Source organism: Myzus persicae, unplaced genomic scaffold (assembly GCF_001856785.1).
Source record: "Myzus persicae strain clone G006 unplaced genomic scaffold, MPER_G0061.0, whole genome shotgun sequence".
Taxonomy (NCBI): domain Eukaryota; kingdom Metazoa; phylum Arthropoda; class Insecta; order Hemiptera; family Aphididae; genus Myzus; species Myzus persicae.
The window spans coordinates 1-27,172 of NW_019104035.1; the positions used below are offsets into that span (position 1 = coordinate 1).

The following is a 27,172-nucleotide window of genomic DNA, read 5'->3' on the forward strand; positions in this document are numbered from 1 at the left end:
ATCTCTAAATAATAATAATACCATTATAATTATGAGTACTATATTCATAAATCATAATCAATGTTTATATATGTTAATATTAATGTTAATACCTACATAATATAATATAGGTACTATAAATACATCCATCTATTTATAGATATGATATTATTATGGTATCTATCTATAAGATCAAATAAATTTTTTCAACTTTGGTATTTCTAATTAATAATATATAAAACATCATAAATTAATAACAAAACTTTTTATTTATAAATCTGAAGTGTTAAAATTATAATGGAATTTCTGCTGCTTGTTTGCACCTTTCATTTGCTTTGGTAAGCCAAATACTTGCCACCAGCTCAATTTGTTTGACAGAAGTATCAGCATTGTTGGCGGATGCATGGATAGCCTCTAATAAACATAATAATTTATAATTTTATTAACTAGTTAACCTTTTAAGCCTATTTTATTACCATTGCAAATTTATCATATATACAAAGCATGTTAATATAAAAATGTCTAAAATAAGAGATGAGTATAAGTAGGTAGTACTTAAAAATCAGTATAGTCGCAATCAGTTGGCGCCAATCACCTAATTTATCATAGTAGAATTTTTAGATGAGGGAGAGGGAGGCTACTGCAGAGTACTGCAGGATTTACATTAAAACATATAAAAATAAATTATTAAACATTGCATTATGTAGGTGCTTTGATTGCACCTGATTGATAAATTAAAAAAGGGGGTGATGGGGGCCCTTTGATGTACGATGACGTAATATATTTTAAACACTTTGGTGCTACTGATTGCAACCAACTTACGAACAATATTCTTTTGCATAATATTTTAACTCACAAATAATAGGTAACATGAAATAGCCTGTTTTGGATGAAATACTTATTAAATATATTCTAAATAAAATTTGAATAATTTGTTTTCTTTTGACATAATAAGCGGTGTTATTTTTTTTTAACAATTTTAACAATAACAATAATTGTATTGTAATTATTTATTGTTTTGTGGAATACTTAAGTCTGGGAATAGGGTTGTATATTGAAAAACAAATTATTATGAATAAAAAATAATTTAAAATGCTCACTAGTAAGTAATGATGCCAGAATAGTATTGTTCAAAGCAGTTTTGTTATTCTTGTGCCCCGTGTAACTGAAAGATTTAGCATAATCATTGGTTATTAACTTTCTTAATATCCGTCTGACTGACTCTTTAAAATTAGATCCACCAAGCAAGGCCAACATTTTCACCTAAATTTAAAACACATTTTTATACACAATTATTTAAATTAATGTTATAATTTGCCTATAATAACTTACCATTTTATCATATAATGTTTTATTGTTAATCAAAGTTTCTTTAAAGTTTGTTAGTGATAACTCATTTGATATCGGAAGCATTGCACATACATTTTCAAGCTCATCATTAGTAGCTGATGATACTGCAATAGATGAAGTTTGTTTATCTTGCTTCTCTTGAATGTTGTTTACTACCATCATTATTGTATGAAGGTAGTCACCTTGTTCTTTACATCTGGCGTTTAAAGTAATAAGTTGTCTTAAGATCTGTGTTTCAACTTCTATAATAATAATCATAATAATATATTTAGGTATGTGGTAGTGTAAATTACCTAATAAGAACATTTAAAACTGAACCAATGCAACCAGCAGGCTGACACCAATGTTTCATGTTTAAAAAATTATACATTTGCTTATTATTTAACATACAATTATTTTAGTATTTTTAAAAGTGGGTACAGCATTTTTTTACTACGTAGATACCTAATAAGTAATATAATGTTTATGATTGATAAAATAATAACATGTTAGCTAGAATATTTAATAGAAATATCTGATTAGAATTATAACTAAGCTAATTATAATGTAAATTATTAACATTTAAAAAAATATTGTACAACAATTTTTCAAATTCTTTGAACTACCTGAAGAAATGTGTGTTTTCTGTTTGTTTTGAGGAACTGACACTAAACTCCCAAAATCTATATCATTAAGATTAATTTCTTGCATGGTCACTGCAGTTTGATTATTAACTGTGTCTTCTAAATCAAGAATAATTTAAAATTACATTTTACTTATAATGTATGAAGTAGATAAATTCATTAAAAACCATATAATTGTCTAATGTTGATAAACATGTACAGTAAAATTTAAAATATATATCTAGATAAATATTTAAGATTAAAGCAAAGAACACAAGGTCTTGTGAAATAATAAATTAAACAAATACTATTATTTAATTCAATGTAAATGTAGTGTTTAGGACTTGGACAATTTGTAAAAATTCAAAATAAAATCAGTGGTTAAAGTGGGGAACACTTTAAAGGGGACTATAGTCAACAAAAATTTAGGAGCATTCAGTAGTGTTCACCAAAGTCTGTAATCCAACCAAACTGTTTTAAGACCCCCACAAGGACTAATGTCTAAACATATACCTATTATATTTTTCTTTCACACACCTATTTGTTTATTAACAGTTAATGGGATGTAAAAACAAATTCCTCCTAAGAAAAAAAATACTACCTACACTTATTATGCCTGCTTAGTAAAAAGAAATTTCAATTCATATCCTGAAATGTTAAAAAAAAATGTATTTAAATTTTAAAGTTATTTTATTTTTATATATTTCATTTAAATGACAAATAAAAACGAATTTATATTGAATATTGCGATAACAAATGTCTTGTTAAGCGTCCACCCCTAGAATATTAATTCTTTGGGTCTAGATCCACACTTTGCATTACACTTTGGATATTTAAGGGGCACCTAATATAATTTTAAAGTATGTTGTATACAAAATAAGTTTTATGTTCAAAAATGTTCAAATAACTGTACCTGGAAAATTGTAGTTTTGGTTTTTGTTACCACTAACAGATGGCAAATTGTCTGATCCATTACTAACCCCAATGTCATTGTTATCAATAACTGTAAATGATTCATCTAAGGATTATAATTTATATTAATACACTGATTAGTTGATTATTTATCATTTAAGTTATATTGCTTCACTAAAGTCAAATATGAACTGTCTTTAACAATTAAAATCACTAATGATATACTAAGTGAAATTAAAAATTAAACCATTGCAGAGAAATTTATATAATTAATAAATAAGTAAATTTTTTAATTATTGAAGCTAATGTAAACCTTACTTGGTATTATTACCAATAAAAATATTCTTATTATACCTGAAGAGACACAGTTTTGATTATTAGATATTATACATCTGAAACCATCACTAAGATCAATATTTTGGTTATCTTCGTCATCGATAACTGCAAACAACGAAAACAATTATTTAAGATAGATAGAAGAACTTAATTTAAAAGCTAAACAATTGATTGCCTAACATGTATCATATTCAAATCATGCATGATATAATTAAAAAAAAAACAACATACCAAAAATGTTTTGATTTTCATTAGATTCCACATTTAAATCATCATTTAGACTACATTCTATATTATGTGAAACATCTATACTGGATTCTGTTTCTTTGGAATCATTTTCTAAAAAAAAAAAAATTGTATTTTAATATAATATAAAGGTATCTTAGGAAGAACAAATGAATTAATAAAGTATATCTTACTTTTGAATTTTGGGAATGGTGGCAGTTCATTATCTGATAGTTTTTCATCACTACTTGGTCCACTGCTACAATCAATTTGTTTATTCTTTTTTTTGCGTTTAGTTGATGTTTTTTTAGCAGTTAGTTGTTCACTTTCTGATGAACTTTGGGCAAGGGTCTCATTAGCAAATTTAGAAGCATCCTTATACACGGTAAACATTTTGTTGCATATGACTTTTATGGGATATAATTTCCAATCTTTTTCTGGATTTGCATTTTATGGCCGATTGCAATTTAATTGAACCAAATTTTAAAGGCCAGAAACATGCTTCAAAATTCTTAATCCAATTACTTGGAATTACTTCAATTATATTTTTTTCATTTTTAAATTTTACAACATACCAGCCGGCAGACATCTTTTAATGATTAGTAACTGTAACTTAATAATATAAATTGTATTTACAGAATATATTATATATATGGTTCATTAATTATGTACAGAAATGTTAGCTTAATCTATATATAATATTTTATTTTTCACTCTTCAGTATGAAGTAGTGGCATTACTACAAACCCTTTAGCGTGAGGTAAACGAATTAATTTATGAAGAATGTTTGGCAATGGCCAATATGAAAAACATTCACTTAAACCATCAACAAGATGAATGCCAATTAATGAAGAATTCAAAGGTTTTGTGTACAAGTTATTTACATTGTTATATTTTCGACCTATAACAACAACTTGATCCAGTTTCTTACAGTAAGCAAAATTTGAAATTTCAATTATCGAATTACAATCTAATTTACAACAAGAATTCTGTAAATTGATACTTAATTTAAAATTGGAAAAAATAACTTCTTTAAATTGAGGATCAGTAGTACCATCTATTAAAATTCCGTCGCTGTGTTCTTTTTTGAATTCAAAACTACCTTTTTTTATTTTATGTTCTAGTAATGTGTGTAAAGTACTTTCTTCTGATAAACGTCGAACTATTTGAGATAAAACATTATTATGTGTTCTTAAAAGTTTTTTAATTTTTTGAAGGTAATTTTCAGAAGAAAAGTTACTAAATAAATTTAAGTTTCCATATTTTCTAGCATCGTCAGTAATATGTAAAAGGTTGTGAAAATTATGGGATAGTATTTGAGGACCATAAATCAATTTAGATGATAGAACAAAATGTTTTAATAGCTCTTCAGCGTAATCGGTCATTGTTTTCATTAATAAATCTGACAATAAAATACGTATAGCAACATGAAGAGTTAAAAAATGTTCATACTTATTTTTATCTAAATTATTTTCTAAAACAATAACTCCAGTATATAAAAGAAATTGTCTTAATTCTGTAGCTTTGTACCGTTTAGCTTCTTTAATAGGCCTTGGTTTTCTTGCAAACTCGTAAGGAATATATTTAATAAGGCTTAGTAATGCATCAGATATTATATTAACAGATCTCGATTGTAATTTATGAGGAGGTCGACCAAAACACCATATGTTAACTAATAACTTTTTAACAACTCCCAGACATATCAAGTGCATATAGTCCAATGGGACATCAGTAACTAGGCCTAAATTTGGAATTTTTTGTAAAATTGTCTGGCCAGTGTGATGTTCTGGATCAGTTTGATTAATAAAATCAGTATCAGTTTTTTTTATTAAATGTCATATCAGGAAAAACAACATGATCTAAATATTCTCCCTCTTGCATACATTTCGAACAGGAGGAATATCCACTATGTCCCTTAATTCGAAGTACACTAGCCTTAGCAACTGCATCAAATAACAACATTGAAATTTTGAAACTGAAATATTTATCATCAATGTGTACACCATTTAATGTTAAATTAACAGCTTCATTTACAAAATCTTCTAGCAGTTCATTAAAATCTGACGGTTTATCATACCCATGATAGATACCAATACAAAATATATTTAAAGGTAATAAAATATCAACATTTGTTATCAAACACAAAATAGGATATACTTGACTTTGTGATGAGTCACTGAGAGGCAATCCATCAATATTAATAGCAACATTAATAACATCAGGAATATTGGAAACATTTACTTTTTTTAACATATTTGTAAGACCACTTTCTAAACCAAAATGGTAGTATTTTCCAGGATTTATATCACGCAAAATAGTTTCTCTTGGTGTTTTTAAAAAAGTCCTAGGATCTTTTGGAATACTACTTAAATCTGGTATTTCCTTTAGAATTGATAATAATTCCCTTAATGCAACATGAGAAATTTTATTCCTAATAGCCCATTCTCGCAAATGATCAGGAATAGGTAATTTTGAGTTTCCAAAAACATTATCATTTACAAATTTGTTTAATGAACTACATTTTGGACTAGTTGAAACAAATTTTGTAAAAGAAACATCATCATTTTCAATGAATGTATCTAATGAAACATCAGATATATTTGAAACATTATTTTTTACAACACAGAAATCATTTGGCAAACCTACAAAATTAGGCTGATATGAAGTACTTGCTGCAGTACTAGGATTACATTGAGTAGATAATGAAATAGATAATGTTGTATTGTTTTTTCTTATAACATCCAAAGTTTCAAGTTGCTGTTTTACATTTTTATTAAATTGGAACTTAGAAGTTAGGCGCATTTTTTTAATAGAATTACACTTTTCAGAATCCATAGTTAACTACAAATAAAAAATAAAAAAATTCCAAATTAGAAATTATATAAACTATTTCAGATTCCTTTTTTGTGTATTTAATATAATACAAATTGAAATAAGACCACAAAATAATAAAATTGTACTGGAAGTTTAATATTTATGTAACTATTGAAAACTTTAATAATTAAAACTGATATTTTAACTATTTTTAATAGAATTGTCTCTTATATAAATACCTAGTGTATATTAGTATGATAGGTAAGTACTATTAACATCACATTAATTACTGAACGTTATAAAACAAATATAATATATAAGTACCTTAAGAGTATTTAGGTGCAATGTAATTTTGTGTTTGTTTAAAATACCTAAATTATCATTCACACCTGGACCCCAAGATTGATCTTGCACTTATTTTATAATACCTATTCTTGAGCTAAACAGATAAAGAGTTAAAAAAATAAATGGTTGGTCTCATAACAAAAATTATATAAAAACTGAATTATTAGCCTACGTTAACATATGTAAAACTATTAAATACAGTGAAAACTCATTACAACAAAAAACGTTGAATACCATAGGTATTACATTATAATGGTTAGTCTGATTTATAACCTAATAATAAAATTACTCTCAATTCCAAAAATTCCCAATAATGAAAGAAATCACTAGGTCCCTTGAAATTCGTTATAAAGAGTTTTCACTATGTATATAAAACTTGTTAAGAATATATATTTTGGATATAATAAGTTTAACAATAAATATACCTAGCCACCTAGGTACTCATTCTTAATGTTAAGACTTTAATTTTTATTAAGTGAGAATTATGAAAATAATTAAACAGTAGGTATATTAGAACACATATTAATAGAAAAAAATCATAAGTTGGCACCTAACTAATATTTTATTAATTTTGATTCGCTCACTGTTTATTTAAGCATTACAATTTTTAGAAAACTCAAAAAATGTAGGTAATAAATAAATTAAACTAGATTCCGACCTACAGCGTAAATAAGCACCAAGTACATGATCAATAAGATAATTTAATACACGAGGCTGAATTCCTACCTCATAAAGGTTAACATAACTCATAAGTACATAGGTAACATGATACATAATAATAATTAATCAAATGCTTACTTACCGACTTATTATAAAACGAACAACTCATATGATACTCGATATTATAATATTCATTTAAACATATAATATCATATATAGATGAATAGATGGCTAGATGACGTCAATCAAAACGTTCGAACGGCGAACAAGCGCGTGTGAAATTGAATGTGAAAATAAGATCACAGATTTATAACAACGATGAAAGAAATGACCGCGCGGCGCACATTACTATTTATTATAAACAAAGGAAATCCATGGACGTTAATTTTATAAAAACAAATCACATTTATTCAATGATAACAATAATAATAGCAATACCACAATATTATTATGAGTTTCGACAGTTTCACACGCATTTAATAAACCCTATTATTATATAAATATAATAGATTAGTCAGTACTCAGTACACGTACCTACCTACTTTATATATATAAACAAGCGTTGTAATTTTATAAATAATAAAGAATTATTTATGTATTATTATTGGATGAATATCCATTACATATGAATATATGATGGTAACTATTATTCATTAAGTATTCTTAGTTGGATACTTGGATATGTTTTATGTGGATATTCAATTCATATTATTCAATGGATATTCAAAAATGAATAATAAAAAAAAAATAAGAATGTATTATTTTTAACGGAATATTCATTTCATCAGTTATGGTAGAATAAGTAATACATATTCTTCAGCGAATATTCTTTTAAGATCAATATTTTACCATGAATATATTGTGATTATTTAGATAAATCTTCAGCGAATATTCTAGAAATAATTATATATAGTTTAAATGTATTATTAATAGAATAAACAAAATTGAAGAACGATAGACCATGATATGAATATCCGGTGTTACTTGGGTGAATATTCACCTTCGATTGAGGATGGGAAACGAGATATTGTACAGTCTATAGTTTTTATAGTTTAAGAATTGAGTGGAAAAAGAGAAGAAAAATCATGTTATCGTCGATAAGGACGGTTATTTCAAAAATGGATGTGACTCGTGCGCTAGTCTCTAGTCTATACATTGTTTAAAACCTGAAAAAACTTATTGATACGAATATTGTAGACAATACATAATTTACTGCGTAAGTACTAAATAATATTTATTGACTATTTTAATTTAAGTATAAATAATATGGAAAAAATGTTCTTACGTTTTATCGTATAAAATATTAAAATGTAGATAAAAGTTTAAATGCCGCTCTTCTGCACGTTAAAATAAACTATCATTAATAATGACAAGCAAGGTATTTGTTTTGTTGTATTATAAAGACGGTATAAACATTATAATAAACTTTTTATTAATAATTATATACATGATTTTTTTTTACTTTTTATTTCTCGATTTTGCTGCTTCGCGTGGAATATTATGAAAATATGAAATTAACGAGACGATTTTAACGAAACTAATAAAAAAAAATCGCCACGCGGCGTCGCATAAAAATGATGAAACAGAGCTCGTGTAAGTATTGTTCGAATTGTGTTGAAACTTTTAATTTTTCAAAAAACACGAAATCTCACCATGATAACGATACATTAGCGTTTGCTGTTAAAAGAGAATCACTCTGCGTATATTTATATAATATATGGGCTCCTCGGTCCCGGTACAGCCGCGGCTATTCCTTAGACAAACATTGACGCAACGCAGTGCAAATATTAGAGACAATAAATTACGAGTCGCTGATATTAGAGCGTATATATGTTTCGCCTTATTTGCTAATTATTTACTACTTTGTACACGGCATTTAAAATTAATTGCTCTATTCAAAGTGTACTCGCCGGTTTGATATTTCATTTTATGCACTCGCTTTTGAGTTACTCGCAATCGCGCGTGTATTCGTCCACGATGCCTTCAGAAATCATCACGATTGCGTTTCGTCAAATTGCCTTCATACTTTGCGATAAATAAATAAGTAAAATAGTAATAATAATAATAATAAAATTACATCGTAAGATATTTAAGTTTTAAGTCTTCGAAGTATAAATAAAATCGATAGGCACATAAAACCAAACATACTTATAATACTATATTTATATAATATAATATACATTATACTACATAATCAAGCATTAACATTTTTTTTTTTACCTTAGCCGTTTAAAATCATATTTTATTCACATAATAGGTACCTACATATTTTTTTATGGCACAACTCCACTGGCCGTTTACCGACACAGTCTATAGTAATTTACAAACGTCGAACGAATTAAATTAATTTAGGCAAACTTACCTTTAAGTATTATACAGGATGATTCATCAAGCCCACTCTCCCCATCCTTACTCCCATTTTGTAATTTAATTACGAATTTATTTAAACTCTGATTTTTGGAATGCTTAATAGCATGTTTTCAAATCTTGAGGTTTTTTACAACTTTTGGAGGGTCCTGGGAGCTGTGGTTATGCAAACTTCAGTTATTTAAATAAATCCTCCCCCCCCTTTTTAGTGAAAATTATTTAGTAAATATTTTTTTAGTATCAAATCAAAAATTGAAGGAATTTATTTTCAGTTATTAAAATGTTTGTATTAAGGATACAATATGTCCTTTAAATTGTTCTTTTAAAAATTTAAAATATATGTTTGTAAGGTCTAGTGTTTAAAATTATTACTTTTACAGACTATTTATACAAATTATAAATGTGGATGGATTAATATTAATTAATAAAATGTTCAAATCACCATATCCTTCATATCTCCCCAACCCACTATTATCAACTTCATTATTAATGTATGATCTATTATCCTCAGCACACAGTGTTAAATAACTCAATAATTGCTGGTTCGAATTTAGATTTTGATAGGTTTACGTTTTCAGAAAAATTAAACGCTAATTAATTTACAGTAGAAAAGTAGTGTTCTTATTTGGAAAACAAAAATTTGTATCTTTACGGGACACATCTTACATAGTGCAAAAAAGTCTCAGTGATTTGAAAATAAAGGGTTAAAAAAACATATTTTTAATAACTGCATTGAAGAAGAAAAAGATTGAGCGTACTTGGAAAATCGCCCTGTATAATGTCTAATGGTATATTTTACAATAGTCTTACACATAATCGAATATTTATACATATTTTTTTAACCATCACTAATTTGTAACCATTTTATGTCATTTCGTACATGTTTATACACCGAATTTATTTTTATCATCTGAAGACTGAAAGATTCCAACAGACCTCTTTATACGTATAATACGGACATTCATCCGTCAGTCTATCTTATTTTGGTAAACAATTTAAACTTAAACATTCTGTAATATTATAATGTAAATAGTTTCAGTTAGACGTGCTGTTATATACAAATATTAGTTTCCAATTTTCCATGTATACATATTTTGTTGTATATTCGATATTTTTGACAAAAAAATAATACAAATTATGGTTTTACGATTTTCTTACTGTTATAATTTTTATAATTTTTACTTAATCATATGGCAAAAAAATGTATTTCTCATGAAGCACATTTTATTTTGTAACAGTTCAAAAATAACTTCAATTAATCTAAAAAAAATATTTCCAAAATTGTTAATACATTTTATGGTACCTACTGAATCACCTTTGTAAATCGAGAAATATCAAATATCATGAAATATAATTTCAATCTTTATTATTATTATGGTTATAAGTTATTTTTATTCGTGTTTATTTGATCATAAAAACAAACACATCCAAACGCTATTGCTGCGTTTTTTGTTTTTGTGAATGATATTACGATCTACGAGAAAACACCAACACTTTGGATTTATTTTTTATAAATCATGTAAAATGATTTTAAAACGAAATATTAATACGCTCCAGTGGTTCCATGTCGTAGCTAACAATATTGCCATAGAGTGTAACAATATATTATCAGTATTTCACCACTCTTGAGTAATTCACGAATAAAAATAAACGTACTCAACTTATATCGATATTGAGAATCAAATGATATTGTTTTAATAATATGTGGTTTCAATTTTAATTTGTCTATTTTATTGTGTTATGGAATTATAGATATTTTATTAAAATATGATCTTGCCGCCTGCGTAGGAAGTTATTCGAATGCATTTTTTAGTTTAACAATAATAAATTGATGAGTTGAAAGATTTTTAAAAATGTAGTTTATTTATTGGTAGATATTAAGAAAAACAAATTGAATAAAAAATATCTCTCTGATTTAATCATGAGACAATATAATTACATAATAAACTCGGACAGACACATTCCACGGCTTAATATATACTAAAAAAAAAAACATCACTGATCTCGTCAAACGTAATAACAGCGTGTACCTGTAGGCAGGTGTGGCTTAAAGATTTAAGATTTTACACTACCTTGTTTTCCTCTCCACTCGCTCGTGCGGATACCTTGTCGATTAATATTTGTTAGATAAAATACGTAGTCAAACACTTCTTACAGAATAAGTATTGGATTCTCGTCTAAACTAGATTTTCTCCATTTGTCTTACAGATGTTTGGTCAATTTGTTCAAAGTTTAAATTATAACACGGCGTTTCGAATAGACAATAAGGGTACACCACCGCCGTGGGAGTCGTTTTACCAGAATCTTATTACATAGTAGGTATATTAAAAGTGACTATAATATGTTAATTATATTTTATTATATTTTATTAAGCTAATTGAAATTATGAAAATTAGAGGACCACATGACGATTTAATAATATGTCTATACCGACTGAAAGCAGGTAAAAGCGGAGAATAGTTATAAATATTTAAATATTTCATGATATTATGGTGAAATATTGTAATTTAAATTCAGTCAAAATTCCTCTACGTATTCTACCACTACAGGTGGGATCTTAATATTATTTAGTTATTCTAGTGTTGGAGCTCATTTAGTGGAAAATGTGTTTTCACCTTTTTGGTGATACTTATTAATGTTATTTTAGCGGCCACTTTTAAAATCTTAGAACATTGTTCACAATTTTTAATTTTCTTCTACATGTAAAGATAGTAACTATTAATAAAATATTAGTAATTTTATAGTTTATTAATGATCACCGAAACCAAAATGTATAACTGTAGTTAATGTAAATTATCATCATAAGTAAATGTTCATTGCAAAAAAAATCATTATAATATCGATATAAGTATACATATTAAATAGTGGCAAACGTTGATTTTATATGCAACACTCCCCCGTAGATATAATATTTATGAATAATTGAAAAAGCGTTAACAATATGTCTATTTTAGTTTTCAACTTCATGACTGATGTGTGTTTTTCTTCTGATTAGATTTTTTTTTAGATTTAGTAGTCAAATAATCTAAGTTAATTACCTTATCATTAAGTATTAGTATTTAATTTTCAAAAAATATATCAATAGTATATCGTTCTAATGTAAATATTTATTTTTAATTGTGTAGTTACTCTAACTCATGTATATTATATAATGCAAATTTATGTGCATTCAACTGTGTACTAAATTAATTTTCCTGTGAACTATACATCTTAATTTTAAATTTTCTTGTACAAATGTATGTGTTCGAAATTGTATTATGTAGTGTACATTTTTTAATATTATGTAAACGTTGAACTCAACATTCCCATTACAAGCTAATGCTTATAGGGGATGTGTAACCATGTATATATTTAAAAACATTTTTATATTTAAATAATTGTTCATTTTAAGTTAGTTATAAGTTATAACTTATAACTTATAAGTAAACAATATTATTATTATTTATATATAAAAAAAAATAGTTCATTTGAAACATTTTAGATTCTGAGCGGAGCGATGAATGTAATGATTTTTAACTTTTCAAGATTAGATAAATCTTTGGTTTTTTTATATTTCAAATATATTTTTACATTTTCTTGTGGCATTAAAATCACTTCTCTTGTTATTTCTGGTGGCAACTCCCGAATTTTCATAACCGAATAACCAAATCGAAATGTGTTCTGAACGGTTTTCCGCGAAGGCCCTGTCAGGTGCGAACATTTCCCAACGAACGGCAGTAATGGTCATAAATACTTTCGGAGCGCTCTATTTTATTATATATATTTTTTTTTCATCGTAGGTACCTATTTTAAAGCGGCGTTTTCTGACACGCTGTATATGGAAGAATGAGAAAAAAACAACTCTCCGCCGTGAAACCAGCGGATTCGTCGATTCGTCCGAAACTTAAGAGGTTAGTGGAAAAAAAATACACAAGTGCTTGCAATTTTCGTAGCCCGTATAATAATAATATAGTGGTCCCAACAGCGAACGCGATTGCTATAAATTTGCTCGCAGCTCGTGAAACGAACATCAGCCGCAGCCGAGTGCAGCGCGTGTATAGAGCTCCGGTGAGCGATTTGAGGTGTGTACGCGTTATGTATATATATATATAATATATATGTATTATATAAGACGTAGTTTGGCGATGGCGTGTTGTGTCCCCAGAAATACGAACGCACCGCAGCCATGTAGTTTCCGGTCGGGTTGTCAAAACGCAGAAAAAACGTCTAAGAGACTTTTGTGCTACTCTCTCTCTCTCTCTCTCTCTCTCTCTCTCTCTCTCTCTCTTTCTCACACACACACACTCTCTGCCCGGTTTCAACTTTTAGTTCTGTGGGAATCGGCAAACGTCCTCCCTATAATGTAATGGCATACTGCGTTAGGCGAAAAAATGGTTTTTTTTTTTTTTTGTAAACGTACCTTTTACACGGACCAAACGTTTTAACGCTGTGGTTTAACCGCTTCTAGTTTTTCTCATACCGTTACGTTTGTTCGGTCGTCGCACGACAAAACGCCATTATACAACCGTTTAATTATGTTTTTTTTTTTAGTTATTTTGAATCTGTGAAATATGACGGTCATCGAAATAATTATTACGTCTCGGGTTGAATGGTGATTCCGCGAAATTAACGTTATAAAACATCAAAGCTAATATAAATAACGTTTTTTTTAAGAAAAAATGTAATCCACGGGCATATTATAATATTGTATAGCTTTTGTTGATAATATTTAAATTTGATTTAAACTTTAAACACGGTTTTTGAAAAGCGTTTTCGTGGCTTAATACTAATTACCGGAAAAGTTAAGAAAAAATAAATTAGGTTAAATAACATTTTTTTTTGTGTTTATACAATTATTTTTACTTTTGCAAGTTTGATATTTTTAATATGAAAACTCGATTTAAGGTTTTGCAAAAAAAAAATACCACAATTTTACTTACTAATATAGTATTATACTTAATAGTCTAAACAAAACACGCGGAACCTTCATAAGGCCACACTGCATTTTGGGATACATATTTTGGAACACAAAAATTATCTTACGCAAATGTCAATTGATAAGATTGTATAAAGCTCGAACTACGTTCCTCTAAAACTAGCAAAATAATTATTAAAAAATAATATTGTCTTGTAAACGATTTAAAATGTTGCCCTGTAACGGTACCACAGCTGGAATAGAGACGGTTTGCATAATATTAAAAATATGTATTTTGCAGAACCGTAACATCACCATAATAAGTCATACGTTATCATAATATTAAGTATTATATAAAAAATTAGTCCTTAGAAAGTCAGAACAGTCGTTTAGACGACACGGTCCGCGATGGACCGAGTAAAAGACAATATATACGAAGCTTGGCAAACTTTAGTAACGCGGAATACACTACTAATGGTTTCACCAAACTTGTGTGCTTGTTCAATTATTTTTATAAATTCGAGTGATTCCGGTAAAAATTATGTCCCGTGAAGTGACAATTATAATTATCACAATGAAAAATAACCTTGTTAAAATTGGTAAAATTTACTGCACAGTTCTAAATAAGTGCCCCGCTACAAACACTATTGTGCCAACATTTTCACAATTAATTTCAACAGCTTATTTCTCATACTCCGTGACCGGGCCAAATACAAGTAATAAACTGCCAAAATATAAAAAAATTATCTTCAATCCGAAATTAAATTGTTGGCCAACGCGTTATTATATTAGATTTCTTTACTGCACCACTACCTTATATTATAGTTAACAGCTTGATTCATACAGCGTGCACACCCTCCCCCTCCCCTGTTTCATCCCTTCAAATATCATAAGCACCATATTTTTAAATAATTAGATTTGTATGCAATTTAAAGAGTGTCTTCATACCATACGAACTTCTCTTTTTCAAATGCAAATCACCCTTTTTTACTCTAAATAGTAAATTGTTGAGAATATTTTTTTTAAACTCTGATCTTTATAAACTTAAATATGAACAAGTAGTTTCTGAATAAACTTTAGCATTATGTATTATGGATAAAATTATCCACTATGGTATTACGTTTAAAGTGCTTTATTATTTGAAGATTATAGTAGGTAACTACTAATGATATAATGTAAGCATTTAATATTTTTTTTAATGATCCAAGTTTAATAAGTAGGTACTAGACTGAATAATTAAATTAAATTGAATTTCGAACTAGAAACTTCACTAATTTTTATGTTATAAATTATAAAATGTTTTATACTACTAAGAATTTAAGTTTATATCGTAAGGGGATACTCCTCAAATGGTAAAGAAAATAAATATTTGAAAATATGCCCCTTACAACTTAAGTTTACTTAAGAATGCCAATGATCAGGATTTGGATACATGCATTATTAAAGAATAAAATAAGGTTCATGTTTGTCAATTCACTTATCAACCTGTATATTAAATACTATATAATGTGTCCCATTTATTAATATACGAGTAGTTATGAACTATGAATTATGATATAGTATAATATGAATAATATGTTTTCAGATTTTATTCCAATTCAAAATGTAGGACTGTCGTTGGTGGCCTAAAACTATACTTATCCGGTGGGAGGAATACGTGTTGAAACCTTTTCGTAGGATTTAATATTTTAGAAAAGATATTCCGCAAAAATAATTTTTATAAAATCTAATTAGCGGCGTTGAAGCGTAGAAAGGGATGGAACTATTTCGATGAAGTACGAACTATTTTAATCATGTTCAGGTTTTATGAAGTTCTTCGAGAAAAAAACTACATACATTTAAGTAATTACTTTCCGTCATAAGCAATAAAGTCGGGATCGCTTTGTGATCGACTGTTTTTTCAGAATTAGTTACCGCTATATACACGTGTACTTAGGTATTCAACTTAAATATTTCAATATATATGTCTTATATGTAGGTGAATTCGAGCGAATAATATATTATTGAGACGTCGAAAAATATGATTCCGTTCGCATAAGAGTGCCTATACAATAGAAAGTAGGTTTGATTTATGGAATTGCATAGTATCGGCTATATTATAGACAAAGACGAAACACGCGAGCGTAGTATCCGGACTTTGAGAGTGCAAACTTACTTAATATTTAAAAAGGAGGGCCGTTTATTCAAAGTCGTTTTCGTACTAGTATAAAAGTACATTCAATTCCGTCTAAATATTATAGACGTCTATCTGTAGCGTGTTTGGTCCGATATAATATATTAATGTAATATGTAGGTGCCTACTCTGCGGGTGGTAGGTATCTACTACCTACCATGTAAAATAAGACACACACGCATTTTGTGTACATTACACTGCAGGTAGTAATCGATTAAAATTACGTACGTACAAACCAACCAGTAGAAGCTCGACCCAGACCCATATCATTATATTCGTTAGCCAGTCACAGTACTCATATAATTATTACAGGTAACACATTAAATAATTATGTGTATATAGGTATTTTATAAGTGGTAGGCGATGTTGTCGGTCGAAACGTCGGAGACTACAATATTATGACAATAATAATATAATGATACTAATAATAATAAAATAAACTACGAGTACCTACCTACGCGTTATTAATAATTATATACATTTCCAAACAAACTCGTTTAGATGTGATGAAATATTCAACACGGACGGCACAGAAAAAATAGGCGTTTAATATCGAAGGGTCGTTTCTAAGAAGGGTGTTTTCGGGTTTTCCCCACGACATTCGAGAATGATCTCAGGATGTCGACGATTGGATTCGAAAACCTTAACAACGTTTACCGAATGCGTGGTTAAACGAAGGGTTGGTCGTACTATATACGGTATCTTTAAAGTTACTCTATTATTTATAAGTCATCTATGCTAGTCGTTATTTTAATGAAAAATAGATTCCCCCGAGTGTCTTTTCGGTGGCTATAAATGTCTCGGCCACCGCCGTGTCACATACCAAATTGTGGGTTTCGGGGGACGATAAACTTATCGTGGTGTGTTTAGTAAACGGTATGTTTAAAACCAAATGAGATAGAATATGTGTCGTAATAGTGCCATTAAAAATCGTATCGCGTTCGACAACGCAAAATAGGTTTTCGATTTCACTCACTCGACGTGAAATCGTTTCAGAGGAGTTTGTGCGGAAAACACCCTTAGACACGCTGTATATGATGTGTGCATATTGTAAGTAAACGGTTTTATATTATACGCGTGTTGAATAATATGAAACTATATTTCGTAATAAATAATCGTTATTTACTCAGCGACGGTAGATTATCCAGTCTGCAGCTGCGCTCGTCGAAACATTTTTCATTAAAAGCCAAGAAAGAATCCTCGTCAAAAGCAATACGCCACGTTTACGGTAATAGTTTCTAATTTCTATGTCATAAAACAGAATAAAATACCCCCGAAAACGAATAGAGTTTCGACGTCGGTTCATCGGTACCAGCTGAGATAATAATAACGACGATCCTCATGCAGCTAGATGCTGTGGCGTCAAGGGGATTGGGCGATGACGTGTATAGCATACAATAGGAGAACATATTGTACGGAATCGTATAATATTTTTGGCTATAATGGTCTCCAATGAAAAGAAAAAAAACCATGTTCGCGAAATCCGAAGCTCGCAATTGATCAGTGAAATCGAGATGATGACGCAAAGTGCTTACCTATATCATACGTATTACTATCGCCAAATAAAAATTTTTTACCTATCGTTACTAGCACATAGCTCGGTTCAATAGTATATTTTGGCTACCCACGAACAACAATATCGTTGTCGATAAAAGCGAACAATATTTTTTTCGATCATATTATATTTTATTAAAAAAAAAAAAATCAAAACTGTATTTTTAGTATGAATTATAATAGTGCAGGGTATCGGCGGGGAGGAATGATGTTTTTGGATTGAAACTTAGTGGGTCGGGGCTGAATTTAACGTTTCCAGAACGGTTAGTATACACTCAGCAGGTAATTCAGATTCAGTTGGGACAAGCATGACGTTATAAGTTTAATTGGATGAGACTATACTTTCCAAGCACACACCTAGGGCGTCCATGACTTTTTTACGGTAACATTTTCCAGAGCACCTAATTTCGTAGCGTGGCGACCTAGAGTTGTCCCCTAAATTGCTCAGTCTGCCGCAGTGCGATTGTTCTTTTATACGCCGGGGCTTCCTTAAGTTATATAGTTTTTGAAGATTAGTTCTGATACACTTGATGTCCTTTCAGTTTCTATTTGGAGAAAAATCAGAGCGGTACTGTCAGCTATGCTCCCGAAGTGCGTGGAAAACATTTAAAGTATCACCATTAAGACGATATTATTTTTAATTTTCTGCTTACATTTTTCGGGTTATCAAAAAATTGTATTACTTACATAATACTAATTAATTGTACAAGCATTTAAATTTGTTCGTTAATAACCGATTATGGGATTTTTTTTAAGTCAACCCTTTATAGCTTTTTCATTACTTTTAATACCTACTTCCAAACTAGGTTAAGATCTAGTCTTAATCTCTATTATATAATACCTTATATTAACTGTATTCTTAGTCCGTCGTTTAAAGTGAATCCTAATAAATTTAAAAATATTCTCATCTCTGTCCTTATAGGTATTCGATATTGACGTAGTTTTAGAAGTTATTTCAGAAATATCAAGTGAAAAAAACTTTTTCACTGTTCAGCGTCACACTGTCGATCATAATTTGTCAACAAGCATTGACTGGAAACGATCGCAAGGAGTACCGTCCGAAAATTGTATTATACGTCACTTTAAATAAGTTACATAATAATTCAAGTTTATCTGCGCTCTCACTGCATATTTATTCGAATAGAGCATTAACCACACAACAATATTTTACATTACCTACGCTGAGGATTTAACCGATCGAACGCATGTCACATTTATTTTCACGAGTACACGGCATTTAAATAAGTAATTATAAAATGGTTGATTAATTAATGTTAGACGAATATATTATATTTGAATGATAATAAAACGCAATACAGCGTTTTAATATTAGCAAACAAGTGATATAAGATAAGTCGTGGATAAGTAAATGATCAATTAATAATTATAGATACAATATTAATTATTAGGTATTATTTTTTATGATTGAAAAAAATGGGAGTTCAAATTATCTTACGAAATGTAACGACGAAGTGGTCGATTTTCAGTGGTTCTAGCAAGAGGCTTGTGATACGGAAAGGAAGAGGATGAAGCGACAATCGAGAGGGAATTTCGAAAGGAATTGTAGATACCTATAGTTAGTAAGTGAGTCTATTTTGCCATTTATTCCGATAAGTTGTTATTGTAATACTTATTATCATAAGCCTGTCGCATAATAAAATATTTTTATATTTTTAAATAATTATGTGTACGGACTTTTTGTCCTTAAAAATGTCAATCTGATTTGTGATCCCTTTTCGGATTACCATAATTAACATAAACTGAACCCCTATAATACACAAAACACAGTCACCTACACCGCTATTCGAATGAATTCGTTAAGACGAGTTCGCCTCTATCGATTTTTTATTTTTGCACTATTTCAGCACGTCGGGTGTAATAATTGACGATGTCGAACGGCGGCGGGAAGTGGGACGAATGACGAACGACTGAACACGTGCAGCGTGGATGAAATGCAAAAAAAGACGTATTCTCCACACGTGTGGGGGTGTGTGAGTGCGTATAACTTATACCGTTGTACTCTATTGGGTCATATTATGATGCGATCGTCGAGCGGCAGAGACAATGGGGCGATAATCTCGAAGTCTGAGACAATATTAATGATATGATCGATAACGCGTAAGTACCTGCCTGTATGCATAATATAATGTGACACGATGTAGGTCTATAAACTATATAGTATGTCGCTGTATCAATTAATCATAATAATATTATACAATATAATAATATATCGTTTCCTTCGGTGACCAGCAGGCAACGCGACGTATGCAATATTACAATGTATCATTATGGCACAATGACGTGCCGGAAGTGGTGGCGTGCTACGTTTCCTGTCAAATCTCGTTGGCGACTTAAATAATTAGCCCGTCAGTCGCTAATACGATCGATCCACAGAAACTTACAATCGGTTGCGGTCACTCAGGCTGACGTCGACGAAAGGTTTTATATTACGTTGTTATTATTATTAGGTCTGTTTTTCTTACGTATTATAATATTATACTCACACACGGCGTGTTCACGTATATGTCCATTTTTTTTATAAATTAAATTACAATACTTTGATGCTGTCATAACGTGTTATAGCTATTACACGTCCCACATTATTCAACGCTGCGTTCTAAAAATCAAATTTGCTTATTGAGGGTATTTAAAACAGTTTTTTTACAAATAATTTTACATCAGTTTGTGGGTTTGTGATCATTTTTTTGACACAACCGTCGAACAAACTAACAAAAAATGAATTATTTATGAGCATTTAAAATTTAGATGAGCAGAGTAGTGCAACGAAAATTCTTTCCAAGGTCTATAGGGAAGGATATTCGGCTATAGATGCACCACTAATTTAATATTTGATTGGTTATATAAACAGTAGAGACATTGATACAATGTTCTTTATATATTTATCAGAATAATAATAATATAAAAAGTAAAAACTGTGTTTTTTTTTTTTGCAAAAATTGTTAAAAAAGACACTAACATCAACCGACATAGCAAGTATCTTGCATTAAAAAAAAACCCCTTACCGTTTTATATATATTGTACGTTTTACCTTTTTTTGTGTTCATGTTTACCGTTTTTCAGTGGCACAACTAGGATTCATATTTGAAGGGAAGGAAGGGGGTTAAAGTTACAACACCACCTAGTTGCACTACTGTTTCCACCGCAGAAACTATACATTTAGATTGTATCACTCGTATATAATTCATAACCGACCTCTGTCTATTTTCTGTACATACATTTTAAACGTATCATCTAACGGGTTTGAATACCTAATGGTCCTTTATTGTTAATTCAACTTTAAAAATATTTACATAAATTATCCCCATAAACTTGGGATTTCTGGCAGCAAAAAAAAAACTAAATTTTAAATTTTAAATTTTTTGGATTTCAGTAGTTAAAAAAAAAATAATCGATAGTCGCATATTGTTTTTAGAGTTTTCAAATATCACACGTTTATTTCGGGATCAGAAACCACACAATCTTTCCATAGTCACATTTCAAAAACTGCGAACAAAAAAAAAAATGTATAAATGACGGTGGGTTACTGGAACACTCAGCACCATATTATACACTCGCCGCCATTTCCTCTCGAGTGCGATGACGGGTCTTATTTCATATTAGCAGCGAGCATATTATTATGACGTCAAGTATAATTATTATTATTTTGTCGTCCTGTTCAACAGTTGGACCCGGTAATGACTATTTTTGTGCGAACGGATTCGTGTTACGCCCCGTCAAAGAATAAAGTATCTGTTCTCACTCTCTATAACGACCATTTTGCAAGACTTCAGTATATATTCACTCCATCAATAGAATCCGATTTGTCGCTCCGTTCGCCATTTTCGCACCCTATTATTCGTCCGTTCCGTCTCGCGTTACTAATTTTATTATTTCCATCGTGTTTCCATCGCACATACCCGGACGGCGACGGGTGGAGGCCGTTTTATTCAACGGCGAGCTCTTATTTATACTTCGGCTGCAGCGGCCTACCCGACAAATATCATGCTCCACATATAAATGCGATTTTCCTTTCAACCCGAAATCTCGTTTTGATTATGAGACCGACCATGAGTCCGAATCCTTCAATTTACAGCCGCAATCGTATGTCAAAAGAACACGGGCGAGTGTCAGAAAAAAGTTATCAGCAAAATATTATGTAATTTCCTGCGCGAGTCCGAGACATGCTACGTCTAACGACTTTTGTTCATAACAATATTTAAATTGTCTTCTTTATGCACACATAATCTATTAAAATTTTCAGTTCTTTGACGTATCACAGACAAAATATTATAATATTATAGAATGTCTAGCCATGGCCGCGAGTCACAGGCGCATGTGATGGGTGTGCAACTTAGCATCTCAAATAATTCTAAAGCTAATACAGTGAACTAATCGCCATAAGTAAAATAAATTCAAATTAATCTAACTTGGCCATGTCGAAAAAATAATTTCTTAATACATTGGAGAGTGGGTTGAACCTTCAAACATTCCCCTGTATGCGTGTCTGCATAGTAGTATTTATTACGTACACCTGCTCCCTGCTGTGTCATAATATTGTCATGAATAATTCGCTTGAACATTTTTCAGTTTACCTTAGTTAATATAAATAATAATAATCGTAAAATAGATACACTACACTTATAATACTTGGTGGTTCTTTTAACGGCAGCGAACGCTATTTTGAAAAGCATAAAATCGGTCTTTTGAAAATCATCCAATACGATAACATTTTCATTTATTCCCTTTATTGTATAGGTTTGTCGTTTTGTCCTGACCGGAACATTTTTCCAAAAGTTTAGAGATATAAAAATATATCGACTGTCGGATTTACAGTTTTAAATCGAACCTCAGACGAATTTCACAAGCTATGAATTTCTTCGCGAAGCAGTCACCCAAAGAGATGTTTTCTAACAGCTCTCATAATAATGATATTACGTCGCGTTTTTAATCGCAACAAGACGTATTCGAGGTCTCCTCGTTTTGTCGCCGTTTATACAGAGTTTTGTCTCGTTCCACGAGTTCTATGTCAAACGATTCACAAACGTCTATAATTTCTTGTTTTGTTAATGACGAATTTTACCCTCTTTCCGGTATTTTGTTTTTCTCTCGTCGTCGCGTACGACGAAACTGCTGTAGATTTCGACGAGGACCTATTATAAATCTATATTTGTATATTGAGCATACTGGGTCTTGTTTGATTCGTATTATATTATTATTATTATTGTTATTATATAACGTTGTCTGTGTTTTATAATTTATTTCACTGCGTTCTTCGTTAGTCGTTTTCTGCGGTGCGTGCATCGCGCGTTTAATAAAGTTTGGTAATGAGGTTACTTGTTTATATAGCGGCTTTAGTTACTTTTGAATCGCGCATGACGTACAATATTATTATGATTTGTGACGCGATAAGTAACCAGCTGCAAGAACGAGTGATGAACACGTATGGTGTGCACTGAATATTAAGAAAGTATTTTGTATTTCCCCGTACTGGAGGTGCCGAGGTGGCATGTCCGTACTCAAATCACTAGGTATGCCCAATTCGAAAAAATCACATTAAGCACATTTCAAATGCTATTCATTTTTCGTCAAAACAACCTTAGCGGCTGTCAAAAATTAAAGTACTTCTAACGGTTCGATTAAAAAAAAGTAACGATGTTTGAATTGGTAAACAAGTCTAATTTGCATTGGTTTTAAGTGTTTTAACATGCATTTTATATTTTTTAATATATTCACTATTAAAAATTGACAAGTTTATAAAATGTAAAATATGTATTTCCGTCAAGAATTTGCTAAAATTGAAAAAGTTCTCAGACCGATGAAAAGTAAACTTGTTTACCAATTCAATTATTTTTACATTTTCAAATAAATCAAAAGACTGGAAATACATTAATTTTTTTGGTCGTACAGCTATTTCACGTCTATAAATTGGTTTTGCATATTTTGATCTAACGACTTAATGACATGTGCATGTGGGTGTATAATATGTGAGATGTGGGTGATTGGTGGGAACTATACACACACTAATGATCATTTATTACACACAAATACGAGCAGTGACAAAAGTAACAAAAGAATTGCCTATAATGAACCCCTTAAAAATTTATATTTTCAATCCCTTTAAATCAGTATTCGTTTATTCGTATATTATTTTATATTTTAAATATAACCAAAAGCGGACATTGATCGATAATAATATATATTATTGTTACGTACCTGCTTATTTCATTAAATAAATTTTAATAAAAACTTAAAATACTCTTTATTATTTGCTGGTATACTATCAACATTTAAGTGTTTTTTTTTTTCATAATATTTGAAGACATTAATATTTGAGTGGATATGTGGACCCGCATTTTGAAGTGGTACTCCTGTGCCGTTACACTCCGCTCATATCTAAACTTTAAAATATAGGTACTTATATAACTAGTTGACTAGGTACCTACTTGTCTGTAATTCGATTTGTATACATTGAAATGCTCCAAAAAATATTATGTTGTAATGTGATGATCAAAAAAAAACAAGCTTAAAAAATGAAAACGATAATATACCTACTGCATGTAATCAATTATTTTGAAAAACATTAATGATTTTCAAAACAATTAGAGTTGTACGGTAAAAGAGTCATAATTTGGTTTATTTTGTGATACAAAAACCGACAAATCACCGACATGTAGCTAGAATCACGGTTGTAATATCAAGCATAACACTTTTGTACACTCGAAAAGTATAGTAAGCGATTATTAGCTACTCTTTCCGCGTGCCGCTTACAAATGAGTTATGATTCGTTGAATGCTGATATTATATTATGTCACAAGTAAACATACGTATGTACGTAATGTCGTTTCACATTAGGAAAAAATCCAATAATTTTCTTTCGACCTCAATCGATAGATTTATATATTATTATTATTTTTTTTTAGAAAATTGAGTCACGCTTTGAAAATAATAAAACAGATTTCCGATCGAATTTTCAAGGTTCCGCAAATATACTTTTCTAGTCACACGATATTACGAAAAATAATAAAACTGTATAAAACTTCAACATATAATGTTCAGACGTGGGCGTACGTATATATACATTATACAGGGTGATTTGCCAAACATGCTCACTCCCCTCTTTTTACATTAATAATTAATTGGTTAAAAACTTAATTTTGGTGGTTATAAGCATAAATTTATAATCAACGAAAATATTTTCAAATCCTGTAATTTTCTACAGCTTAAAGAGTGTCACGTGATGGTGCAAATTCCTTTTTTCAGAGAGTATTCTTCTTTTTACTGTAAATTATTTAGTTAATCATTTTTCTAAAACTATAAAATATTGATGATTCTAAATTGATATCCGAAGAAGTTGTTTCTGAGTTATTATGCTTCAAAGTTCAAATATTGACAATAGTAGTAATAGCACATTATGATAGCGATTATGCTGAATCTGGCTTAGCACTTGTGAGGCTATAATGATTTGAAAATATTATTATTAATTTACTAAAATACTCAGAAATATCTGGTTTAAAAATTTAGATTTGAGATGCATTACAATTTTCAAAAAAATTATTTATTTAACAATCAGTTACAGTTAACAAGTTCGGTTATCATTACAAAAAAAAAACAAGTGCAAAAATGCATTATTAAAGAATACAAGGTGGGTGATTGTGCTTTATGAATTACCCGGTACCTATGTGATATATTATATTATTATATCAACAGGCATCTCTGACTTTAACGTGATTTCGGATTACGATGTCGCACCCTCTAAAATTCCACGGTAGAAACAATAATTAGGATCGAATTTCGATTATGGCGATCTTATTTCCCTTCGATTGAATTAATAGTTTGCGGTGTTTGCGCACAGGACGGATCCTGGTAATTGATAACCACCAACCATATATATTCACCATTAGCTTTAATGACGGCTAAGTACCTTTGCGGGTAATGATTTTACCGGTCGATTTCAATACTGACATTTCTAAACAGAAAATTTCCGAAAAACTTAGGTTTGTATTTTTCTAAGATAGTCGTAGGTTTTCAATATTATTGTATACGTACTAGTACAGACCATAAAATAATAATATTATTATGAATAAACAGCGAACATTGATATTAAAACAATTGGAATGGACACGTTATATTATGATTAATATGTAGGTAATCATTATTTTTTTTTTTTTGCCAAACGTTTTTAAGTTATTTATCAAAAACGTACGTGTTTAGGTTAAAACCTAAATGATCAAAATTCCATCTCTGAAAGATCATTCAACAGTTACGACGGGTGTGTGTTATCATTCGACAGACTGACGGTGGACATTTTGATTAATCGCACGTGGGCCAGAGAAGAACGAAAACCCTGGGCGTTATTATTTTCGTCAAACTGTAAGTTGCAATAATATAGTGCACCCATAATATCATATACTTATAGCTCCTGCCTCCTAATAATATATCTTGATATTCTATCATATCGCATTATATATATTATAATAAATGGTTATATTTATATTAAAAGGCGTTTATATTAAAGAAAAGCGTTGTATCTTTGCAATATCACATACATAGATATGGTGAGTGTAGTATAGTATCTATATGCGGTATACTTTTCCTCGGTTTATATTTTCTTTTAAGGTTTGCAAGACACGAAGGCCACGCATAACTGCGAGAATATCTCCGAGTTTTGATATCGTTTCTCACATATACTATACAATATTATTACATACAGTTGACGTTTCGTTATAAATGTCTTTCAAAATACGAATTCCGTTCTGAGAAAATTTAAAAAACCGAAAAATCTCCTTTTTGGCACAATGCGCTCGGCTGATGGCCTGACGGCTGCACCTAAAAAAATATTAGTTTTCAAGTGTACGACTTTAATTATAATAAACCAACAACAGTGTACGTAAAATATACCATTATAGCCACGCATTAGACGCCAACAGCCTAAATAGCTTATTTAATTTAAAAATATATTAC

The 27,172-nt window shown here is 29.9% G+C and overlaps 1 long non-coding RNA gene and 1 pseudogene across 1 annotated transcript; one reads left to right on the plus strand and one right to left on the minus strand.

Annotated features, from left to right (window-relative positions):
- Window positions 1-263: 263 nt before the first annotated feature.
- Window positions 264-4,256, minus strand: LOC111037864 (annotated as a pseudogene).
- Window positions 4,257-19,174: 14,918 nt separating this feature from the next.
- LOC111037862 lies at window positions 19,175-20,674 on the plus strand. The gene is made up of 4 exons (XR_002604917.1): window positions 19,175-19,456; window positions 19,621-19,795; window positions 20,077-20,329; window positions 20,462-20,674. It is a non-coding gene; the product is annotated as an uncharacterized LOC111037862 (long non-coding RNA).
- Window positions 20,675-27,172: the final 6,498 nt, after the last annotated feature.